The sequence below is a fragment of the Lolium rigidum genome, chromosome 5 (genome assembly GCF_022539505.1).
Source record: "Lolium rigidum isolate FL_2022 chromosome 5, APGP_CSIRO_Lrig_0.1, whole genome shotgun sequence".
NCBI lineage: Eukaryota > Viridiplantae > Streptophyta > Magnoliopsida > Poales > Poaceae > Lolium > Lolium rigidum.
Genome location: NC_061512.1, coordinates 87,069,218 through 87,078,369, shown reverse-complemented (window position 1 = coordinate 87,078,369; position 9,152 = coordinate 87,069,218).

Sequence of the window (9,152 nt, the reverse complement as noted above, 5' to 3'; positions counted from 1 at the left end):
TGTACACCATTTTTAAAACTCTAAATACTAAGTACCGAATGATTTGTTAGCGGGGCACGACATAATCCTAAGGTAGGTGCTGATGCACGAGGGTTCTATTTTACCGTTAGAACTTAGAACCGGTAGCACTGCCAATTAGCGTTGAAATATAATCAAGGTAGCGATAGGCTTGTAACAAAGGTGCGGCTGACCTCGGCGTAGGTGCCTGTAGAGCGATACAAACCCCGGAATTACTAAGTACCGAATGTTATATTGGTGGGGTACGACTCACAGTGACCTTAAGTACTTTCTTTTACATGTAGTAATAGCCCTGTAACAAAGCATCGACGTTGGTGCTTGTACAACATTTTCAAGACTATAAACCCTAAGTACCTAATGATCCGTCAGCGAGGTACGACATAATCTTAAAGTAGGTGTCAGAACTTAGAACCGGTAGCATGTCGAATAGCGTTGAAATTTATTCGAGGTACCGATAGGCTTACAATAAAGGTGCGGCTGATCTTGGCGTAGGTGCTTATCGATCAATCTAAACCTCTAATTACTAAGTACCTAATGTTATATTAGTGGGATAATTATGTTGGTGGTACAGGAAAATTTGAATAGGTACCGATTCTTTTGCCAATTATGACTAAAGAAATAAAATAAAAATTGTGAGGCTAAAAATTTGGATAGGTACCGATTCTTTTGCCAATGGAACGGAGTGTAAATACATCAAGGTACGAGATGATTATGTTGACGGTACCGGAAAATTATAATAGGTACTTACAATTTCAGCCGGCTAGGTGACTCGCGGCATCGGGCATACTACGAAATTCATTCTATGTGCTGCCCACAAACTACGCGCCACCAAAACAAATCCGTTCAGCTCACTAACTCGCTGGTCCGATCGATTGGCGCGTGCTATTAATTTACAACGTGCAGCTAGCTCACCTTTGCCTTGGTCAAGGTCAGGCTCTTATTGTGCTTGTGGTACAGAGCGCTTCAGTTACTTGTTTTCAGGTACGGGGCCGCATCAGGATTGCTGCAATTCCTACTCAATCCAACCTGAGCTAGCTAACCAACCGAGAAGCCAGATCAATTTGAACGAAAATATTCCACAATAGGAAACAGCTCGGACAGATAGGCCTGCTACAGCCAAACAAAAGTCAGACACCATTGGCATGTACGCTTTGGTTTGAATTAGGCTGCACGTTTCTTGGCCCAACCTTCTGCACACCACTTTATTAGAAATAGGTGAAATTTGAATTCAATCCGAACTCTATCATCATAACGAGTACTGAAAGAGTAACTAGATTCCAAAAACCCTGCACAACACATGCACATGCGGCAGCAATAAGGAGAGAGAAATCCCCTTTCAATCATTTTCTATGGGTTACACTAGAAACTAGTAAGAGAAAAGAAGTACCAATCTTAAAGCATATGGACGGCGATGATAGCTAGCGCTGGGGTAAGGTTAAGTACCAATCTTAAAGCATATATATAGTGTAATATTGTTTTCTGCCTCTTGTCTCATGTCTCTTGTGTTTGAGAATTGTGGCAAAGTTACCCTATGAAAGGGGCAACTTCTCAATAATGCATCCAGCCACAAACTTATCAGGTAATGCACACTTAAGAAGTTTGAGCTCTTTCCTAATGCATTGTATCTTATGAGCTTGTTCAACTACATAACGGTTATTCACCATCTTGAAGTCATGGGAGCACTCCATGATATACGGTTCACTGCCTGCAACGGTTGCACCAAATTTAGCATTTAGTGCATCTCAGAGCTCTTACCCGTCTATTATGTGCATGTACACATCACAGATGATCAATAAGATCACTCAGAACGCATCCAACAAGAAGAGTATTAGCTTTATTGAACTTTTTCTGATCCTCTTCGGGTATAGTTCCTTCAGGTATGCCCTTACTAACTTCAAACACTTTCAGATGAGTAAGCTAGAGCGTGACGTTAATCGGCCACCTCTTAGGGTACACACCGGTGAACTTATCCAACATCAGTGAATCATTAAAACCAGCTGCCGAGGGTGCTCCTCGGCAATGCCCACCTTGAGGGGCTTAGGGTTGATGGAATCCTGCAGGCTGACACGAGACATCGGATACCAAACAAACGGGGAGAGAGATTTACCCAGCGGGGCCCTCGATGAGGTAAAACCTTTACTTCCTGCTTGTCTGATCTTGATTATTGAGAATATCGGTTTACAATGGGGTAGCCGAAGGCTTCGACTAAAGACTCGACAGAAAGCTAGGGTTGTGTATGACCTAACTCTCGACTTATGGTGGTTATGGCTAGATTGATTGTGTGTCCCTCTGCAGACCCTCTCCTGGCGCTTATATTGGGGGCCAGGTCTCAAGGGTTCTGTCCGGATTCGACTAGATTACAAAGAGTTCTATATCTAAACTTTCCTTGTTTTCTTCGTCTTCTTGCCTTGTCCTCCAAGAATCCTCCGTTGGAACCGACATAGCGGCTCACCTTAGTCGGTAGATGGTCTTCATGGGCCCCCGGTTGGGTCGTAAGAGGTAACACAATACTAGTTACCCGAAGTGTAATGCCCACATCAGTAGCCCCCGAGTGACTGGACGAACAAGCTTCGGGCAGGGACTAGAATTGTCTTCTGTCGAACGCTCATAACTGCTGGAAGATCTTGACTCCTTCGAGATAATAACGCCTTTTGTATCGGGTGCGCGTTCAGCGCTCCCGATGGGAGTAGCCCCCCGAGTCTAGGCACGGATGCTTGCAACCGTGTGTAGACTCAAGTTGTACTACTCGAATGTTTTTGTACTGCCGAAGTTTTCCGCAAACTGTCATGGTCACCCGATATTTTTTATATCGAGTCTTCAATACCTTCGAGTAAGGTTACGTAAAGGATGCTGAGTAACGTGCCCAGCTTTACTCGATAAATCGATGCTGGTTAACTGCCGACGGCAAAACAATGTTACCCTACTCAGAATCAAGTCCCCTGGCATGATCCTGGATTGTGCGAAGTCCTCGAGTACACAATTTTTATCGGGTGCGCGTCCAGCGCTCCCGATGGGAGTAGCCCCCGAGTTTGGGCACGGATGCTTGCAACCGTGTGTGTAGACTCAAGTCAAGCAACTCGATTGTTTCAATTTCCTTCGAATGTTCTCTTATGATACTTTGTTCAAACGCTCATACTTCCCATGACATCATCAGTGACATCGCTGCTGCGGTGGTTCGATTGACAGGACATGACCTGACGGGCCCACCCTACTTCTGTGCGGTCAGTTTAAGAAATGACTAGTCTTTGCACATTGACCAAGACGCCTCCTCGATTTCCGCGCGTAGTGGAGGAGATGTCCCTCGGTAAAATAGATGCTACGACACGTGGTGACCTAATTCCAGATCCCCTTTGATAACTTTTACTCTATAACCGTGAAGAGCGAAATTTACTCTTTCCATTCTCCCTTTCTACGACCCTTCTTCCTCAAAGCCGCTGCGCCTCCACCACTATTCTTGAATCTTCCTCTGATTCTTCCGACGATGGTGAAGAAGAGGAACCTCACGACCGCCACCAGCGCCGCGACCAGCAGTACTGCTGCCAAAACCGCATCCGGCGCGCCCAAAAAGAACACATCAGAAGTTTCTGCTCCAGCGGCTGTGCCACCCGTACCGGAGGCGCCCATCGCGGGGCCTGCGCCCGGTGACTGGCCCGCTTCCACAACGACCAAGCGCGGCGAGAAAAAGGCTCGTAGCCATGCATAATCTCGGCTGACGAGGGGAACGTCATCCTTCCAGGTTCGGCTTCATGCCCCAATCCTCCTACCGGTTTTACCGTGATGTTCATGTCCTTTCTATACCGTGGGCTTTCTCTTCCTGCCCACGAGTTCCTCCGGCGTCTTCTTCATGTTTACGAGATTCAGCTATGGCAATTGACCCCCAATTCGATCCTTCACCTTGTTATTTTCATTACTCTATGTGAGGCCTTTCTGGGCATTGAGCCTCACTTCAGTTTATGGAAGAAGATCTTCTTCGTAAAACGTTATAACTGTAGTAGCGGTTCTTTCGTCACTGGCGGAGTTGGATTTGTTGTTCGCGAGGAGGTGAACTACTTCAACTTCCCAATGAGTCTGTTCAAGGATGGAGGTTGAAATGGTTCTACATCAAAGATTCAACAGTAGCCAAAATGCGTCTGCCGAAGTTTCTCGACGTTCTTGAGGCCGTGCCCAAAAGATCTTAGAAAAATATCCTGTCACCCGAAGAAAAACCAGCAGTCGACAAGTTATTTGATAGAATTCTTCGAATCAAAGAATCTGACGGCCAAACTATGATGGGTACTGAGATAGTTGCCGTTTTCTTGAAGCGTCGAATCCAACCAGTCATGTCCAGGCCCACCCGATGTGGTTATATTCGGGCCCCATGGATGAAACCAGAGTAAACGTTGTTGAACTGTCCGAGAAAGAATTGCTAGATGAAGTTAGGCGCCTGACTCACTTCAGTCAAGATGATTCAATCCCACTTCTATCTCCCCAGTCACCCTTCGATTCCAACCATCCGCCAAATGAGATAACTTCTTATAATAACTATTGTACTTCGTGACGCACTCTTTTCTTTTTATTAAGACCTTTATTTCCTTCGACATGTCCCATTAGCTCCTGAGTGGTTCCCAAATATATCGGATGACAACCTTGAAGAAAGAGATTCTTCCATTCCCATGGAGTCTCGTACTGAAGAAAATGCAGACCCCAAAGACGAAGACAATGATTCTGCGAAACCCAAAGCTCTTTCCACAGACCCTAGATCTTTTGTTGATGATATAAGTGATACGGAGGAGTCAAATCACGACGATGATGTTGATCATGCTGCCTTTGTTGATGCAGCTACGGAGAAGGCCAACTTGCAATCTTCGAAAAGACCATCTGGCGGCTTCGCAGACGAGGATGATTTGTTCGACCTATAAGTCTCTTCCGCCACTTTAGTAGTGTCTCGTATTATAGTACTTATCTTGATTGGTCTTGTGTGATTTATAGTGACGAGGGCTTCATAGAGCCTCCTTCGAAGAAAGCTGAAACAAGCTCCGGCAAGCCAATTCCGGCAGCTTCGAAAGCATCGGCTCCAGCGGCAGCCCCAGCAACTCAACTTTCGATAGATTCTTCCCTTTCTAAAGGGAAAGAGCTTCCTTCTACATCTGCCAATACATCTTCTGTTCCTCCTTCTAGAAGGCCTGTAAGTTTTCTCCGCTTTCTAACGACGTCCTTCCTCTAATAGCCCCCGAGCCTATATTTGGCTGATTACATCTGGACGTAGACTTTTGACAAGAATACTATTGTTGTTAATAGATGCTTCTTTCTTCTTCTCCTTTTATAGGATTTTCAGACGGTCATTACTAATTTGGAGGCTTTTGCCTCTCAATACACTTCTCTTGAAGTTGATAAGATTCGACTCCAAAAAAAAGTTGAATCTACTTCTTCAAAGCTTGATAATGCAGTAAAAATGGCTACTGAAGCCTGCCAGAACGCAGATTCTCTGAAGGTAGAGCTTGAACGGCTAAAGAACAAGCTGAAGGATGAAGAAGCTCCGAGGACTGCAGCTGAAGATCCATGAACGTGTAAATGCTTTAACGAACCTGGCAACCTTTGATGAAGTCTTCTGGAGGAACCAATCAAAAGCTGCCATTGTTGCAAAGTTCCAAGATCGGGTGCAACAAGTGCACCGGTTCTTTCATAAGTGCTACACTGGTTTGAGGGTTATATGGAAGACAATGTTTCCCTTGAATGAGATTCCTTCGACTTTGTTGACTTTGATGTCAAAGTTCGGCAATGTCAAGAAGATCTAGAGTCTAATTCATTCACAACTTATCGCTGGAGCCGAAACTGCTTTTGCTCTTGTTCTCTCGAGACATCCTTCCGCAAATTTAATGGCTATTGCAAATGCCGATGGTAACGTGGGACATCTCTTTGCCAAGGTGAAAATTCCCGCTGCCATTGCAATTGAAAGGTTGTTAGATAGTTCGAAGGTGGGCGATGAAGTAGAAAACCCAGAAGGACGATCCTGAGAACATTCAAAATCTTATTAGATTAATGATACTTATACACTCGATATTTTTCTGCATCTGATTGTTCGGGTGCAGTATGTGTATGATGTAATTTTTATCGTGTATTGTTATGCTCAGCAAAACACGAGTTCTTCTCCAGGTGCCGTTGACACATTGTTATTTGTTCAAAGGGCATTTTTTAATGCTCCCCGGGCATTGTTGATGCCATTGTATGTAAGTTATCGGAGGAGAATTTTTGAGTGATCAGCTCTTGTTGCAGATTCGCTGAACCCGTAGTAATTTGCAACCCCGCTTCAACCGATAATGTATGTTTTGGCGGCAGCCTCCGAGCGAATCGATGGAACTAAGCCTACCAGTGACTTCGTTGCTCTTTAGTACTTTTGTAGTTTAAAGTACCGGCATGGGTCTTGTTTGTAAGTATATAATTTTATCCTTGCTATCTGCAGAACTCGCGTAGTCCTGAGGCTTTTTAGCAAAGGATAATGATATAACTCCCGTTTATATTACCTTCCATTGCAGCACTCGTATTTTCAGAGGCTTTTAGATGGCAATTTCGGGTATAATTTTTGACAACCCAATGTTCGCGGTAGTATGCGAAAAGGTCTTGATGAACTTGTTCTGGTGTTCCGAATTACTTCAGTAAGTCAGATAAACGAAACTTAAGTCTTTATTAATAAAGTAAACTAAGGACGATATGGCTAAAAAAGACTTATTGAAAGAAAGCTTCTAAAAGAAAAAGAAATAGAGGTGTGTAATTGTTGCTCGTCTTCTTTAAGTGAGAGGAGGGTCCTTCTTATCTTCGGTCTTGTCTAGGGAGCCGGTGACTCTGGAGGTGTCGATGATTTTTTCGGAAGTACTTGCAGCAAGTGCCAGAGCATTATTGTCTTTGGCGGAGACTTTATTATCGATTGCTGAAGGTCCCAATCCTGAAACTCTCAATGCAAGATCATCTGGTTTCTTTTTCAATTTCTTGATGTTGTCGTCTTCTTTATCTTGAAGTGCCAATTGCTTAGAAGGGAAGTCGATGACTTCTGTTTTATTCCGAACTTAACAGCAATCCTCTGAAACTCGCGATCACAGTTATCCGAGCGTGAAAAACTTCCATAGACTGTGATGTTAGTTCCATTGTTGCCTGTCATCTTGAGTTTGAGATACGCATAATGCGGCACAGCCATGAACTTAGCATAGGTTGGTCTTCCGAGTATAGCATGGTACTGTGATTCCCAATTAACTACCTCGAACTCTATTTTTTCCTTCCTGAAGTTGTCGGGTTTCCCAAAGACAACATTCAAGTAAACCTTGCCAAGAGAGTACGCTGGTAGAGTGGGGAGATGTAGTGAAAACATGTATCAGATTCTTCTAGCATCCTCATTGTAATCCCATATTTTTTACTGTGCTCGCGAATATCAGATTTAATCCACTTCCACCATCCATGAACACTTTGCTCATATTGTATCCTCCTATTTGCGCCTCAACTACCAGGGCAGCATGACCTGGCTTTGGGATGGTCATCGGGTGATCCGCTCTGCTAAACAGGATGCTCTGTGATGACCATTCAATATATTCTGGGATATTTGCCATGGTACTTTCTACGAGGTTGATTTCTTGGGTGAGCTTCTTCATCTCTCTTCGTGAAACACCAGTTTTATGGATCATGCTCATGTGTCCCCTTGGTGGAGCAAAGAACTCGTTAGGGTTACGAGTTTGCACTTGCTGAACTTGGTGCTGAGGTGCTGGTGGTTGTGGCGGAAGATTCGGCTGCTGTTGTTGTTCGATAAACTTTTGCATCTCAATGAACTATCGACAATCCCTGAGCAGATGACTCGACTTCTTCTTATCATCCTTGGGATCAATGTATGCATGTAGATATCAGGGAGCATTTATCTGCTCAGCAAAAGGTAGTTCTGGGACCCTTGAAGGTCGTCCTTTGTAGTTGCCGCGATTTCCTGAATTACTACGATTGTTGTCATGTCGATCATCGCGTCTGTCATCATGCCGATCATCGCGTCAATCAGAATATCCGACGGCTACCATGTTGGTATCATCGTATCCGCGTTCTTTCCTTTTCTTTCGGCGATCTCTTCGATTACCCGAGTCATGTCTTGGCTGATCATCATCTTCATCGTCGCTGCGCGGGCGAGGCTTTCTTATGTTATCTTCACCATCAGCCCAGCTATTGGCGATTTCTATCAATTTGGTGATAGTTTTTGGTTTCTTTCGCCCAAGCTCCTCGATATAGGGTTCTCGTCGAATACCATCACTGAAGGCGTCAATTTCTCTATCGACAGAGACATCTTCGGCAGCGTTCAAGAGTTTAGTAAATCGACCAATGTACGTGCGCATCGACTCTTTTGGTTTTTGCTGGCAATGACGCAATTCCTCGATTCCAACAGGTCTCTTATACGTTGCCTGAAATTTTTTGACGAAAGCATCAACTAGATCCTCCCATGATTTGATGGAACCCTTTAGCAAACCTCTCAACCAAGCCCGTGCCGAATCCTTCAGGTAGAGCTGCAAGCATTGCATTGCAGCTATTTGATTTCCTTTATGCTAGATCACAGTTTGTAAATAATCATCTATCCAGGATCTCGGCTCCTGCTGCCCGTCATATTTAGCAGCATCAGTAGGAGTAGGTTTGAACCTTTTGGGCGGCAGTGTCTCAAGAGTTATGTCCGAGTTCGACATTACAAAGAGTTCTATATCTAAACTTTTCTTGTTTTCTTCATCTTCTTGCCTTATCCTTCAAGAATCCTCCGTTGGAACCGACATAGCGGCCCACCTTAGTCGGTAAATGGTCTTCATAGGCCCCCGGTTGAGCCGTAAGAGGTAGCACAATAGTAGTTACCCGAAGGGTAATACATAGATCACCAGCCATAGGTAACTCAGGCCAAAAGTTTCGCACCACATGCGAGCCAAAGCTACCAAACACATCGTGGCTGGTGGCGCGGTGCGGGCCATGGCCTGGCAAGTGGCAACCGTGGTGAGTGGGCAGACTAGACGGGGTTGTTGGTCGGTTGTCGTGTGAAATGAGCGCTTGAGCGTCAATTCAATGCAGCTGCGCCTGGAAGATTTTGGGTACTCCAAATATCCACACAGCACCCTCTGCATTTCCTGCGGCTACAGTTTCTCTTACGCCATTCC